The 14,435-nt window shown below is 40.7% G+C and overlaps 1 pseudogene; it reads right to left on the bottom strand.

Moving 5' to 3' along the window:
• The window catches only part of LOC116974878, a 193,607-nt pseudogene extending 191,744 nt beyond the window's left edge, over positions 1-1,863 (bottom strand).
• Between the last annotated feature and the right edge of the window lie 12,572 nt (positions 1,864-14,435).

The raw sequence follows: 14,435 nt of genomic DNA, 5'->3' as shown, positions 1-14,435 counted from the left end.
TATTGAAACATATAAGATTGTTAAGGGTTTGGACACGATGTTGGGGGAGTCCAGAACCAGAGGCCACAGTTTAAGAATAAGGGGTAAACCATTTAGAACGGAGATGAGAAAACACTTTTCTCACAGAGAGTTGTGAGTCTGTGGAATTCTCTGCCTCAGAGGGTGGTGGAGGCCGGTTCTCTGGATACTTTCAAGAGAGAGCTAGATAGGGCTCTTAAATATAGCGGAGTCAGGGGATATGCGGAGAAGGCAGGAACGGGATACTGATTGGGGATGATCAGCCATTATCACATTGAATGGCGGTGCTGGCTCGAAGGGCCGAATGGCCTACTCCTGCACCTATTGTCTATGTATCTATGTAACTTTAAGGTCACCATCCTGGTCAATGGAAATGATTAGAGATGCAGCTTGTCATATTTGAAGACTGTGAAGGGGAAGGAAAAGATGTGGCAACAGTTCACCCATCTCCACTTGATAAGGAACAAGGACTGTCTTAACATTTACAGATCAAATTTTGAAATGGGCAGATACAATGCATGTGATGCTACAATGATCAGTGTTTCATGGACAATGCTGTAATGCTATAAATTGCAAATATTGGTTAACAAGCCTGGAAATGTATTGGCAAATCTACTACTCAAGATGGAGCACTGCTCAGATTATCATACAAATCCATTGTGAAATTTCAATTTCATTTTGTCTGCAGGTTTTCCTGTTAACAGACACCAACACAGCTTAGGAAATGTGGCACCTTTCCCAGCACAGCAGGGCATAGCTCAAGCACATGTCTTTTAGTTCATTTTTAATATAGTTTAGAGATACAGCATGGAATCAGGCCCTTCAACCCACCGAGTCTACACCGACCAGCAATCCCCGTACACTAACATTATTCTGTACCAGAGTCAATTTACAATCTTTACTGAAGCCAATTAACCTACAAACCTGTACATCTTTGGAGTGTGGGAAGAAACCTGAGCACCCAGAGAAAACCCACGCAGTCCCGGGCAGAGTGTAAAACTCCGTACAGACAGCACCTGTAGTCAGGATCGAACCCGAGTCTCTGACACTGTAAGGCAGCAACCCCACCATTGTGCTACTTTCAGCAAACAATTTGCTAAATTAGCTAACAATGTGCTAAATTGCGCCACTTTTAGCAAATAATGTGCCACCATGCCACAGATTACATTCCTGTGTGTTCAGACTGATGGACTAAGAGTGGTATAATAAATCTGTATTCTGTAGGGCCACATTAAGTTATCAGTATCAGTACAGGGTTTCTTCCTCCATACCTCCCTACTTCTGATGGGACTGTGGCGTAAAAAAATCTTGAAGAAACAGGTGTTTCGAGGTTATTCTAGCTTCACAATGAATCACTGGCTAACTTCCTGATTAAATACCATACAACTCCACACTCCACTACTTGTTTTACTCCGGTGAAGCTGTTAATGAATTGTCATTTCTATACACATTTGAGCTTGTTACAGCCTAACGGAGCGAGGAGAGAGCAGTAATTGAGGCAAAATGCAACATTTCAAGCAAAAGAACGGCAATTATGACTTTCTGAGAGAGTTAGTTTCATCAGGCCAATGAGCAGTGGGACCTTGGTGAACTTATCTAAACCTGAAGCCCAAGAAGATATTTAATTTGTACCATAAAAATGCAACATTTCAAGCAAAAGAACGGCAATTATGACTTTCTGAGAGAGTTAGTTTCATCAGGGCCAATGAGCAGTGGGACCTTGGTGAACTTATCTAAACCTGAAGCCCAAGAAGATATTTAATTTGTACCATAAATCATGTCAGAAATGTTCATGCACATCAAATTATAGCAAAAAATATACCTGTTGATACTGAAGTAATTCATGATGATAAATCTATTCCTGACATTAACACAGAGTCAACTACTGTTAAGAGTCCCAATAGCAGTGAGTCAAGTCAAGAAGTTTCCGTTTTCTCAGTAATGGAACAAATACAATGTCAGAAACAAGGACACAACTGAGAAGGGTCAAGCTTATTACCGGAGCCTGTAAACAGACGGAATCTGTAATGGCAGTGTAAGCTGTGAAAAGTGTTTTCACATGTTTTCTTCAGAGGGTAAACAGTTGAGTGTTTTTTTGCATATAATTATGTAAAAGGGTCATGTTGTCAGGGAACAGCGATTTCCTTTCATGTGTAACTTATATGCGATACAAGTACAATGTGCATTGATCCTTTGCTATTTGAGTTAGAATAGACATCCTAGTTTGACATTGGTGTTCTGTAACTGTTATTGTGAATCGCAAGTGTACAAAGGAACTGCAGATGCTGGTTTAAACTAAAGATAGATACTAAAAGCTGGAGTAACTCAACGGGTCAGGCAGCATCTCAGTAGAAAAGGAATAGCTGACGTTTCAGGTTGAGACCTTCTTCAGACCCGAATAGCAGTTACTTACATGTCAGCAATATCCTAAGTTTACCATAGACTATGGAAAGACACAATATGCTGGAGTAACTCAGCGGGTCAGGCAGCATCCCCGGGGAACATGGATAGGTCATGTTTCTGGAGGAGATACAAGGACAGGTGTTGCAACTCCTGCGTTGTAGGGGCAAGTACCTGGGGAGGGGGTGGTTTGAGTGGGAAGGGATGAGTGAACCAAGGAATTGCAGAGGGAGCGGTCTCTGCAGAAAGCAGAAAGGGGTGGAGAAGGAAAGATGTGATTAGTGGTGGGATCACCCCCTCCCACCTCCCCACAAACACAAGAAGAACAGAGATCCCCCAGTCTTTACCTTTCACCCCATCAGCCTTCGCATCCAACATGTAATCCTCTGATATTCGCGTCACTTCCAACTTGATAACTCCTCCCTCGTTTTCATCTAGGGACCCCGACAGTCCTCTCAGGTGAGACAGAGGTTCACATGAATCTCCTCTAACCTCATTGATTGCATCCGGTGTTCTCTATAAGGATCCCTCTACATCAGCGAGACCAAGCGTAGACTTGGTGACCGTATCACTGAACACCTACACTCAGTCCACTGATAGCCTACGGAATTTCCTGGTCGCTAACCATTTTAACTCCGCAATCCATTCCCATACTGACTTTTCTGTCCTGGGCCGCTTCCACGCCAAAGTGATTCAATTTATACAATTGAGAATTGTATGATATTTCCTTACCTATTGATTAAATGGTTTAAAAGATGTTCCTTAAACATCCAGGTCAACCTTTTTATTGTGCTTAACAAAGACGAAGGGTTTAATGCACACTTGAAACCACCCAAGGCTATGGATATCTTCAAATGCGTTAACTTGGACACATATTGCTTAATAAATGTTGATCTAGAAGAAACAATTTCAAAATATTGTGGTGTCAGCTGATAGTCAGACCACTTACGGTTGGACCCTTGTCAGTGGTTACGAGGGCTGTCACGTGACGTCATGGGTTAAGGGGAGTGTCCAGCTACATAAGCAGAACTCACCTGGAGATCATCAGTGTACGGGTAGCTGAGCTCGAGGCAACACCCTCACTCAGCAGCAGCAGCAGCAGCAATGACTTAGAATGTTAGAGGACCAAACTTGCATGTACACCAACCATGTAACATCAGAATAAATCAACTGTTTGTTCACCACGTTTGGTGCCGCTAGATTGGTGACCCGCGATGATCCAAATTGGAATTTTGGATTTCTCCCGACACACGCAGCCTCGGGAGACCTGATGTCTGCAGCCGACAGCTCAGCCCTGCTGAACGATGCTGCCGCCAACCCGGCCCTATCGTAATGTATGCCACCGACGACCTCCTCCTGTGACTGGTCTCAGCAGCCGCAGGCTGCCCGGGTCAATGGGCACTGTCCGGGCCTTGTTTGACGGCCGCCAATCTCTCCCGCATGACCCGCTCGGAGCTGAGAGGCCGCAGCTAATGCCGCTCCCCCACCAGCGGCGGCTCCCCCACCATTTGCTGCAGGAGCTGCGGGTTTAGCAGCACCCGCCCCCAGAATCGCCGCTGCCCGCTGGCTGCTGCTCAAGGCCTAACTTCCCGATCCAACGGGCCTACCTGGGGTGGCTGCCCAAAGACGTCCTTCTGCTCCTCGCCGGCGCGGGTTTCGACGATCCATGGGCGCTGGCTGCCTGTCCGGTCGGGCTGTAGTCGGCCCAGCAGCGGGGTGAAGCCTCAGCCGTTCATGACTCAACGGTCCCTCGACGGATTCCCCGGCAGCTTCCAGTCTCCGCCAAGGGCACGGCAGCGCAGCCGGTCTCTGATGACACCGGCGATGGTGGGTGGTCCCTACCTGCAGCAGTGGGGCGAGGCCCGGTCGATGCCGGCCACCCCGCACGCATCCAGTAATTGCCTCAGTTGGCCGCCAGCGAAGGCCGTCTCAGTCGGCAGCCAAAATGGATGCCGCGGCTAGCCAGAAGCGACGCTCGACCTGCTCTGACCGTCGTCAACAGCGCCACCTCAGGTCGGATGCCGTCTCTGCAGTCTGTCTGCCGTCAATAGCGCCACCTCAGGTCGGATGGTGTCTCTGCAGCCTGACCGCCAGCAACAGCGCCACTTCAGGTCGGATGGTGTCACTGCAACTTCCAGCTTCCAGCTCAGCTTCACATCAGACACTTTGAACTTAGTTTCCTACCACTTTGTACATGTTTGCTCACTGTAGTTTGGTTTGTTTCTTTTCGGTTTTTTTACACTGTAATGTCCTCGCCGGGTTTAGCTATTAGTTTATTCTTTGTTCTTTGGTTTGCATTGTTACCGACGTTTCCCAGCCGTTACTGGGTGCCGTATTTCTCGGGACGCGATCCCGTGCTGGTCGATGAGATGCGACTGTGTCTCGTCCATCCTGCGGCTCTTGCACCCCTCAGCATATGGCCGGGATGGCCCACAGCCGGAGCGTCAACTGCGCCCGCGGGCCCCACCATCCCGACCCCCCGACCCACAGCAGTCAGTGGTTACGAGGGCTGTCACGTGACGTCATGGGTTAAGGGGAGTGTCCGGCTACATAAGCAGATCTCACCTGGAGATCATGAGTGTACAGGTAGCTGAGCTCAAGGCAACACCCTCACTCAGCAGCAGCAGCAATGACTTAGTATGTTAGTGGACCAAACTTGCATGTACACCAACCATGTAACTTCTGAATACAGCAACTGTTTGTTCACCACGTTTGGTCCCGCTACAATATATTCATTACGGATTTCCAGTTTTTTGCAGCAATTTCCTTTGTTTACATCTTTTTCCTGGTGCGTGTACCTCCATTTTTTTGTTCAACTGTTTCAGGCACAAGTAATGTTTTTAAATGGCGGCAACCACCGATTGACTTTGGTTAATAATCATAAAGTTTGACCACTATCATAAGATTATGACTTTGCCTGAGATTCTTAATCTGGTACAGATAATTATTTTGTAGCAAAAACATTCATTTTGTTTCATTTAGACATGTCAGTCAAAATGTAACTGTATGATAATCTCTTAGAATTTATACTGGATGTGTCTTTCATATGTTCCCATCTTTTAAAATTTGAATGCTAAAATATATTTTTCAACACTGATATACTCTAAAAATATAATTTACTCAAATTAAATGATTAAAAATTTACACTGTAATAATACAAAATAATCATATACTAGACCAAATCAATAGAACAATATTGTCGGCATGAAAGGTTAAGAAACACAAAGGGGAGCAGAAAGGGAAGGTGTAAAACAGGTTGGAAGCCTAGAGAGATTCAATACAAAGGGGATGATTACACAAGGTGGAATGATTTCTGAAATTACCACAGGAAAATATGACTGCCTGGAAATTCTGATGCCCTGAAATTGTTGAATTCAGGTGATTAGTCTGTAAGGCTGTAACATGTTAATCAAAAAGCAAAGTACTGTTTCTTCGGCTTACATCGACTTCACTGAAACAGAGTAAAAGGTGAAGGACATGGAGATCAGAGAAGAAGTGGAATGGTAAATTGATGTATCAGGGGACCAAAAGTTCATGCTTGTGGACTTAATGGAGGTGTTCCACAAAACAAATCCCATTGAATCGATGTTTGTTTTCCCCATTGTATAGGAAGTCACACAATGAGCACGACACTACATCAAACTAAGGACTAGCTAGTCTATCATATGGGAAGTGTACTAAGGCCAATGGTAATGCGGCAGAAACAGGGAAAAAGACAAGGGTTGCATCTGGAAAGGCTAGTCCATTAATGTTTTAGTCACATTTAATTTGAAAATGGCAAAACATTAAAAAGGTTCAAACGTCATTGAAAAGTCAGGACCAAAATAACTTCCACCAGTTTTAAATAAATGTCAGGAGTAACCAATTGCATTTTTCAAGACTGCAGGGTTATAGATTGCCTCACATATTCAACAATGCGGGTGAATTTTACAATGATCGTACATGTGACGGCACAGTGACGCAGTGGCACAGCTGCTGCCTCCCAGTGCCAGAGACCCGGGTTCGATCCCGACCACTGTATGGAGTTTGCTTGTTCTCCCTATGACCGCATGGGTTCTCTCCGGGTGCTCCAGTTTTCTTCCACAATCCAAAGATGTGTAGGTTTGTATATTAATTGGCTTCTGTAAGTTGTCCCTAGTGTGCTAGATGGTGTGTTCATTAGTCGATACAGACTCGGTGGGACGAGGGGCCCGTTTCCACGCCGTGTCTCTAAACTAAAACTAAACTAAATGAAGAAAGCAACCAGGACATAGGTTGAAGAGCAGCACAGTTCAGTACACAAACTCAAGCACATTTAAAAGATGGCTGACTAAATTGGAAGCGAAAGTGCAGCATCACAGCAGAGCCTGATACTTTCCTGAATACTTACTTCTGCTACCTGCAGACTCCTGCACTATCAATTTGCAGCCTCAACAATCTCAAGAAGAATATTGAAAATATAGGTCACTAGTCTAACAATGAACTATTTTCATTTTCAGCTGCACATCAGAAAATTGTGCTTTTAATACAAAAATCATTAATGCTTCTAGTTGGCTTAATGGAGGCAAATATTTTGCATTCATCTCCGCAGCAACTGATCTCTATGAGTATAATGGATCAACGATAAAGAACTGTTACTTTCATCAACTTTAATTATGTACTATTCTTTATGCTTTAGCCTCCCTTCCAAGATTCATTAATTTCATTTTGGATTCCTTGTTGCACTATACCATGCTACATCTGACAGAATTTACATATCAGTTCTCCATAGTTTTTTTTGTTGTTGTTTTTTTTTTGTTTTTGTTTTTGTTTTGTTTTTTTTATTTTTAAATTTTTACCTTTTCTTATATATTTAAAATTGCTCTTGTGAATCGCACCGTGGGATTGACTTTTAAATTTTGTTGTACCATGTGCAATGACAATAAAGAGATTCATTCATTCATTCATATCTGAGATTTGGCATTCATAGCTATTTCCTTTCTTGGATTCCTTCATTTACTTTGCTTATTTATCTTACCTGGTCTCTATACTTCTTCAGCTGTGGTGGACATTTTTTATCTCCATAATCTAATGGAATCTCCCTTTCCTCTGAAGAAAGAGGGTGATCAAAGCGACTTTATCTTTCACCCATAAATAACTGTATCGGTTAAATGAAGATTGATAGTTTTTTGATTTGTCTTTTGACGCATCTCATTCAGATCACTCATTTTGTCCACTTCTTGCTGCAAATGGAAATTAAATATAATCAAACTTGTGCTGAAATGGGAACAAACGTGCATTTTCGTTTATGCATTTCATCTAAAAGTAGAGTTTGCTAATCAATCGTGCCTCAGAAAATGCGTTAAATATCATACCAATGCAACCAAATATTGAACAACCCATGAAGAAAGTACATGCGATGTGCAGTTTCCTTTGATTAGTTATCAATAAAAAATTGTATTCAAGGCCATTGAGAAAAGGCTTGTGCTAAAATCTTCCCTTGATTTTGAAACTCAATGCCTTGTGGTAACATCTTCACTTGTTTTTGGACATTAATAAGTATGAGTTTATATGATAGAAGTACTCCTTTCATAGTTTCATTTATGGTGCTTAACAAATTGCCATGGGATTTGAACCAGTAACCCTGAGGTGACAGGTACTGCATCATGATATTGTTTCTCTTAGTTTCACTTTAACATTTGTAAACACTCACGGCTCATAACTACTCCAGTGTTCACTCCATTTTAGTCACCATGGTGCAGTAATGCACCAGGTGCAGTTCAATCATCAATGAGGGAGCAACAGTTAAATCTCCAGGGATCTGAATGTAACTGATTTGAAAATGTAACCCAGAATCATCTTTGTTTTGTAGAAACAAAGATCTGCAGATGCTGGCAAATACACAAAAGGATGTGTCCTAGTGCTGGAGTAACTCAGCAAGTAAGGGAGCATCTCTGGAGAGCATGGATATGTCACGTTTCAGGTCAAGACACTTCTTCACACTTTGTTTTGTTGACCTCAAATGTCCTTTGGTTATTATTATCGATTAACTTGCAGCCATCTTTCAAACATATTTTCTCGAGGCTTACGAGTAAACGTGACTAATTGTCTTACATTAAAGAGTTGTCTTAAATTTTTAGATAATTAATTTAATTTATTTGACCGCTGTGACAAGATTCAGAACTTATTGAGAAATAGGCTGGCTCCATTGAACTACACTAACTTGGCACCATCGAAAAATGTAACATCCTTAAAATTCAATCTTTATATCTATCCGATACAACCCACAATATCTGCAGGCTTCTTTAAAGTTGCACTGGAGGATTAACACAAGAGCCATGCATATTGTCACAAAGTTGTCACATTATTCATTCTTTTTCTAATACATAAATCTTTAAAACTGCCAAAGTTGAAAATCTAAAACAAAAATAAAAAATGCAAGAAACACTCAGCTGGTCAGGCAGCAAAGGTGAAAAAAGAAATAGTCTTAATGTTTCAGGTCAAGGACCTTGATCACAACTCTTTTAAATGAATTTGGTCAACAGGATGAACTTTCACTGAATGGCAAGATTTTTCTAAGAGTAAGATGCAGCTAACACTTACATCACCATCCATGTACCTTTGAAAAACATTTCTCTTTAACAGATTATTGTCTTACTTATTCAGAGTTGAGCGAGCAATCTTTAAGAGCATGTTAGTGCATCCTCTGGTCATAAATATATTAGATGCAATATTCCTTTTTAAGTTGAAATTAATAAAGATACATAATTACCTGATAGATCTCAATTATCAGATGTTGTGCAACTCTTTTTATTCCAGAGGTCATTTTCTAAGCATAATTGATTAATTCTTCCATAAAATCAAATAAATTATTATTGATTTCCTGTTCCAGAGAAGGGCTAAATGATAATTCACAGCCATTAAGGACCAGCTGCACTTCAAATTGAGGTGATGATTTTAGAGAACTTTCTGTACGTTCAATTAAATATTGGAGGAAGGATTTAATGATGAAATGGGATCCATCCAAGATGATGTGGTCAATGTACTCAGGGTACACCTTCCATTCATTAGCTTGCTGATCTGCATAGAATAAATCAGGATTTTCCTATGAGCAAGAAAAGTAAAAACAAATATTTATTAGAACATGTAATAATTAACTAGAGGTAATTTAAGATGAACATTTATAAATAATATGGTATTTTTGCAACTGACAAAATAGAGATCACTACCAATATTTGGACTAGTCTTAAAAGTCACATTGATTGGAATCTTTCAATAGTTGAATACTAGCTAAGTATAAATATGCAGGCTAAGACAGATTGCACTTTGGGACAATACTTCAATTAAATCACAAAATGACGAGAATGGTTAATACCTTTGGTATAAATACCAGATAATTTTCAATTGGAAAAGATTTTGCAGTTACGAGTAGGATCATAATAAGTGCATCACTACAGGATGTTAAACAACTTAAGCAAGCACAAAGAAATCTCCAATCTCTCAACAGTGGCAAATAAGGCATGATTCATAAAGAGATAGTCATGGAGCATTTCAGTGCTTGGTATTGCACAGTGTAATGTATTGTCTATGTTGTGAGCCGTCATCCTGTTCACATCAGTATTTAACAGCATTAAATTGGAAACATTCGGCATTAAAGAATACCTTATAAAATAACATTTTATGTAGATTTCTGAATTATTTGTGATATGGGGGGCAACTAGTTGTTCTGTAAAGACATAGGAGCAGAATTCGTCCATTCGGCCCTTCGATTAAAAACCAATGAGACAATGAAGCAATAAAACTTCTTTACAGGGTGGGCAGTGAGAATTTTGCCTCTGTCTGCTTGTCAATCGAAAAGCAAGTCACCTAAGCCACAAGGCATCATGCATCCCAATCTTTCCTCAAATAACATCAAAATGCACATTTACAAATATGATGCAAAACAATTCTAACCTTAACTAATTGGTGAATGGTTCCCTCCAATTAATTTATAGTATTTTACCATCATTTTCCTTTCATCAAGGTACAGCAAAGATATTTCACTTTTTTTTCCAAAGCTGACAGTATTTCAGTCCAGTTTTGCACTATTGTGTGTATTGACCACGTTATATTTGATTTTCTGCATTCTGCCTCTCACATCTTGGATCAGATCTTTTGTTTGCTGAATATATCCCCATGAATCCTCAGTCTGCCACGTTAGGGATTCTGTGGCTGGTTTCAGCTGCTGATTTACTCTCTCAAGCACACCTTCAACAAGTGGATATTCTACTTCTCGTATTGTCGTATGTAGATTGTTGTACAGGTCAGTAATAAGCTCCCACTTTCTTAAGAACTACCGAAGAGAAGCACAGAAAAATCAAAAAACAAAATCTGCAGATATTAGAAATCTGAAACAGGAACTGGAAATAGCATGCAATGTTAACAGTTTCTCTTTACACGCATTCCTGATCTGCTGACTATTTCCAGCATTTTATGTTCTTATTTATAAAAAAATCCTTGCCAGTTTGTCAAATAAACAAAAATTCACGTTTAAAAAAATCTTATTTTATGATTAAATGTGATTTCACCTTTGTAACATTTTAAATCTAACACAGAACAAATTCATACCAGGGGTACCATTGAAGCTGGTTTTATCGTTAATCTAGAAATACATTTCTAGCAATAAATATTTATTTTTAGTATCATATAGAATCTATAATTTTTATTTGCACCATTCCATTAAATAAATTGTTACGTTATGTAGAGCCAGGATGTTTAGGCACTAAAAAACTCAAAAAAGGCAGGCAAAAAGGCAAAATAAAATTACAAAAAGGCACGAAAAAGGCATATATTGATTAAAAAAAGGTATAAAGCATTTATTTCCACCACCAAAATATGGTTAAAAATAATAATATAAAGGGCCTGTCCCACTAACGCGACTTTTTTGGCGACACCGGCACCCATCATAGGTCGTTACAGGTCACCGAAAATTTTCAATATGTTGAAAATCCAGCGGCAACAGAACTCTTTGGGCCACTACTCACGACCATACAGATTTCACCCCGCCACATGTCGCCAGGGTGTCGCCTATATGGTTGTGAGTAGTCTCCTCAGTCACCCAAAGAGTCGTAGCGTCTTTTGGGTCGCCGCGGAATTTTTAACATGTTGCATATTTTCGCTGACCTGCAATGACCTATGACGGGTGCCGGCAGTCGCCAAAAAAGTTACGTAAGTGGGACAGGCCCTTAAAGGTATACTACATTAAATGACCAAAGTTGCCTGGTTGCACATAATTACTAGCATTTTTTTCAAATTATCTGGTGGTAAACTATGCCGTCTGTCAGACAGAATATGCTTCAGTTGTGAAAAACTTCTTTGTGCCCCAGCTGAGGTCACTGGTGCATACCCGAAACAAGCTACAGACTCTATATATATCTTGCCATTACAACCACCTTTGAGAACTTTAGCTATGTTTTGTATTTCTTCAAGATCTTTGTCAGCAAAAATCACTCTCTCACATTTTCCTTGCATGTCTTTACGTTCATCGCCAAGAACTTTACGAATGTCGTCAGTTACTTTGTTACGTTTCTCAAGGGAAGTGATAGCTTGTGGGAAGTTTGCAAAATTGGAAGCAATAAACACAAGATCGCGGTGGAGGGACTTTTTCTGCATGATTTCACTGACGATCCTGACTGCAGCAGAATCCTCTTCTTCAAAACAGTTGACGATTTATTTTATCTTTTCAAAATTTGCAGCATTGTAGAGTACAGCAGAGAGCCGTGTACCCCACCTAGTCAAAACGGGCTGAGGAGGTAGTGGAATCTCAGGTGCTATTTCCTTGAACAACTGCACACGTGACGGTACTTTGAGGAAGATTTTCTTGACATTGCCTTGGCGATCGACATTTGGAAACAAGCTACGTCTGTGCTTGGCAATTCTATGAAGTCCTTGAACTAAGCATGTCAAATGCAACATTTTGGGGAATAAAACTTTAAGTCACAAACAGAAGTACATTCTCGTGTTTTATATCTTCTGGCCAAAGTACAACAAGTGAAGATGTGAACAATTGAGCAATAGTTGAGCTGTTTGACTTCTCCAATACTTCCGATGTCAACAAATACTCCGTTGATGGTTGACCTGCCACCAGTGTACAGATGACCACATATCTCCCCACAGCATCGGTTGTCTCGCCTATTGGGATCCATATTTTGTTGCATGCAACTTTATCTCTAACTTTCTGCACCACAATGTTGAAGTTGCTGTCAACATAATTTTCCCATAATGACTCACTTGGTATATGTTCCTCTGTGTATGTCACTTAAAAAACCTCTGAGATTTGTTTTCCAATTATCCACAGTGGAATTCCAGCATCAATGAATGCCTTGCACAAATCACTCAAACTCAGATTTGCGACTGGAGCCAGCAGTAAATGTAGTGAGGAGACAAACCTGGGTACTTCGCTTGGGTAGGCTGCACCCCAGTGGTATCAACATTGACTTCTCTAATTTTAGATAACCCTTGTCTTCTCCCTCCTCCCCCTCCCCTTCCCAGCTCTTGTTCTTGTCCTACTGTCTCCACCTCTTCCTTTCTTTTTCCTGCCCCCCCCCCCCCCCTCCCCAAATCAGTCTGAAAATTCAAAACCGATGCTAGGGATGAGTGAGCGGGTGTAGGGAAGGGTAGTGGGATATATCTCCGCTTTTTTTTCACTTCTTCGTTAGTTCAGGGGTTTTTCTTCTTTCTTTTTCGCATCTTTTTCGAAATTCTTTCTTTTCTTATTTCTTTTTTCTTTCTTCTTCCTTCTTTCTTATGAGACCCAAAACGTCACCCATTCCTTCTCTCCAGAGATGCTGCCTCACCCGCTGAGTTACTCCAGAATTTTGTGTCTACCTTCGATTTAACCCAGCATCTGCAGTTCTTTCTTACACAGTCAAATAGAGGCCCTTTGTTAAATTTGGACAATCCCACATTGATCTCATGTGCCCATTTTTTTTTTAACACACAATAGCTTAATTTTCTGGATTTGCTTTCCCATGAGGTTTATTATTTCAGAACCCTCTGAGATATCTGATCTTAAATTTAAATTACAAAAAATGACACACGAACACAAGAATAAAACAAAATACTTATCTGGTACTTTTTTTTAATGCATTGAGGAATTCTGCTCCCATCACCCTTGCTGACAGATCTCCACTAATGTGAGTTAACCTATTAATTTAAATTTAATTTTAATAATTTATAATTTAATTTTATTTTATAATTTACAATAGGTGCGGTAGGCCATTCAGCCCTTAGAACTAGCACCGCCATTCACTGTGATCATGGCTGATCATCCACAATCAGTACCCCGTTCTCCCCATATCCCTTGACTCCGCTATTTTTAAGAGCTCTATCTAACTCTCTCCTGAAAGCATCCAGAGAATTCGCCTCCACTGCCTTCTGAGGCAGAGAATTCCACAGACTCACAACTTTCTGTGTGAAAGTTATTCTTAAACTGTGGCCCCTGGTTCTGGACTCCCCCAACATCGGTCTATCTCTAGCGCGTCCAAATCCTTAATAATCTTATATGTTTCAATTAGATTCCCTCTCATCCTTATGAATTCCAGAGTATACAAGCCCAGCCGCTCCATTCTATCAACATATGACAGTCCCGCCATTCTTTTTCTTCAACTCCCCTCCAATCTTTCTACTAATTCCATTCACTCTACCTCTCCAGGCTTATGATCTTTCCCCCAAGGGAAATATGTTGTTCTCATTGATCATATCCATGACCCTCATAATTCTGCATTTATTTAAATTTCAACCAAAGTTCTCTGCCCAAAGGAAACAACATACTATTATAACCAATATTTGTCAATTATGGAAATAACTTAATAGAACACCTCTCTGCAACAATCCCCTTCTTTCTATAATGATGTAACTGAACCTGGCATTTCAAGCATTCCCAACTTGACCAACTCAAGCTATTTTACCATGTATCAGTCTTTATAATCTCCTTAAATTAATAACCTTTATATATTTTTTAAAAAGGTTACTGTCTAAATTATCCCCGTTTCTTTTCCCAGAATGAGTCGCCCACATTT

This window comes from Amblyraja radiata, chromosome 7, assembly GCF_010909765.2.
Source record: "Amblyraja radiata isolate CabotCenter1 chromosome 7, sAmbRad1.1.pri, whole genome shotgun sequence".
Classification (NCBI taxonomy): domain Eukaryota; kingdom Metazoa; phylum Chordata; class Chondrichthyes; order Rajiformes; family Rajidae; genus Amblyraja; species Amblyraja radiata.
Note: the sequence above shows the minus strand (reverse complement) of the source record. Positions and strands in the feature narration are given on the sequence as shown.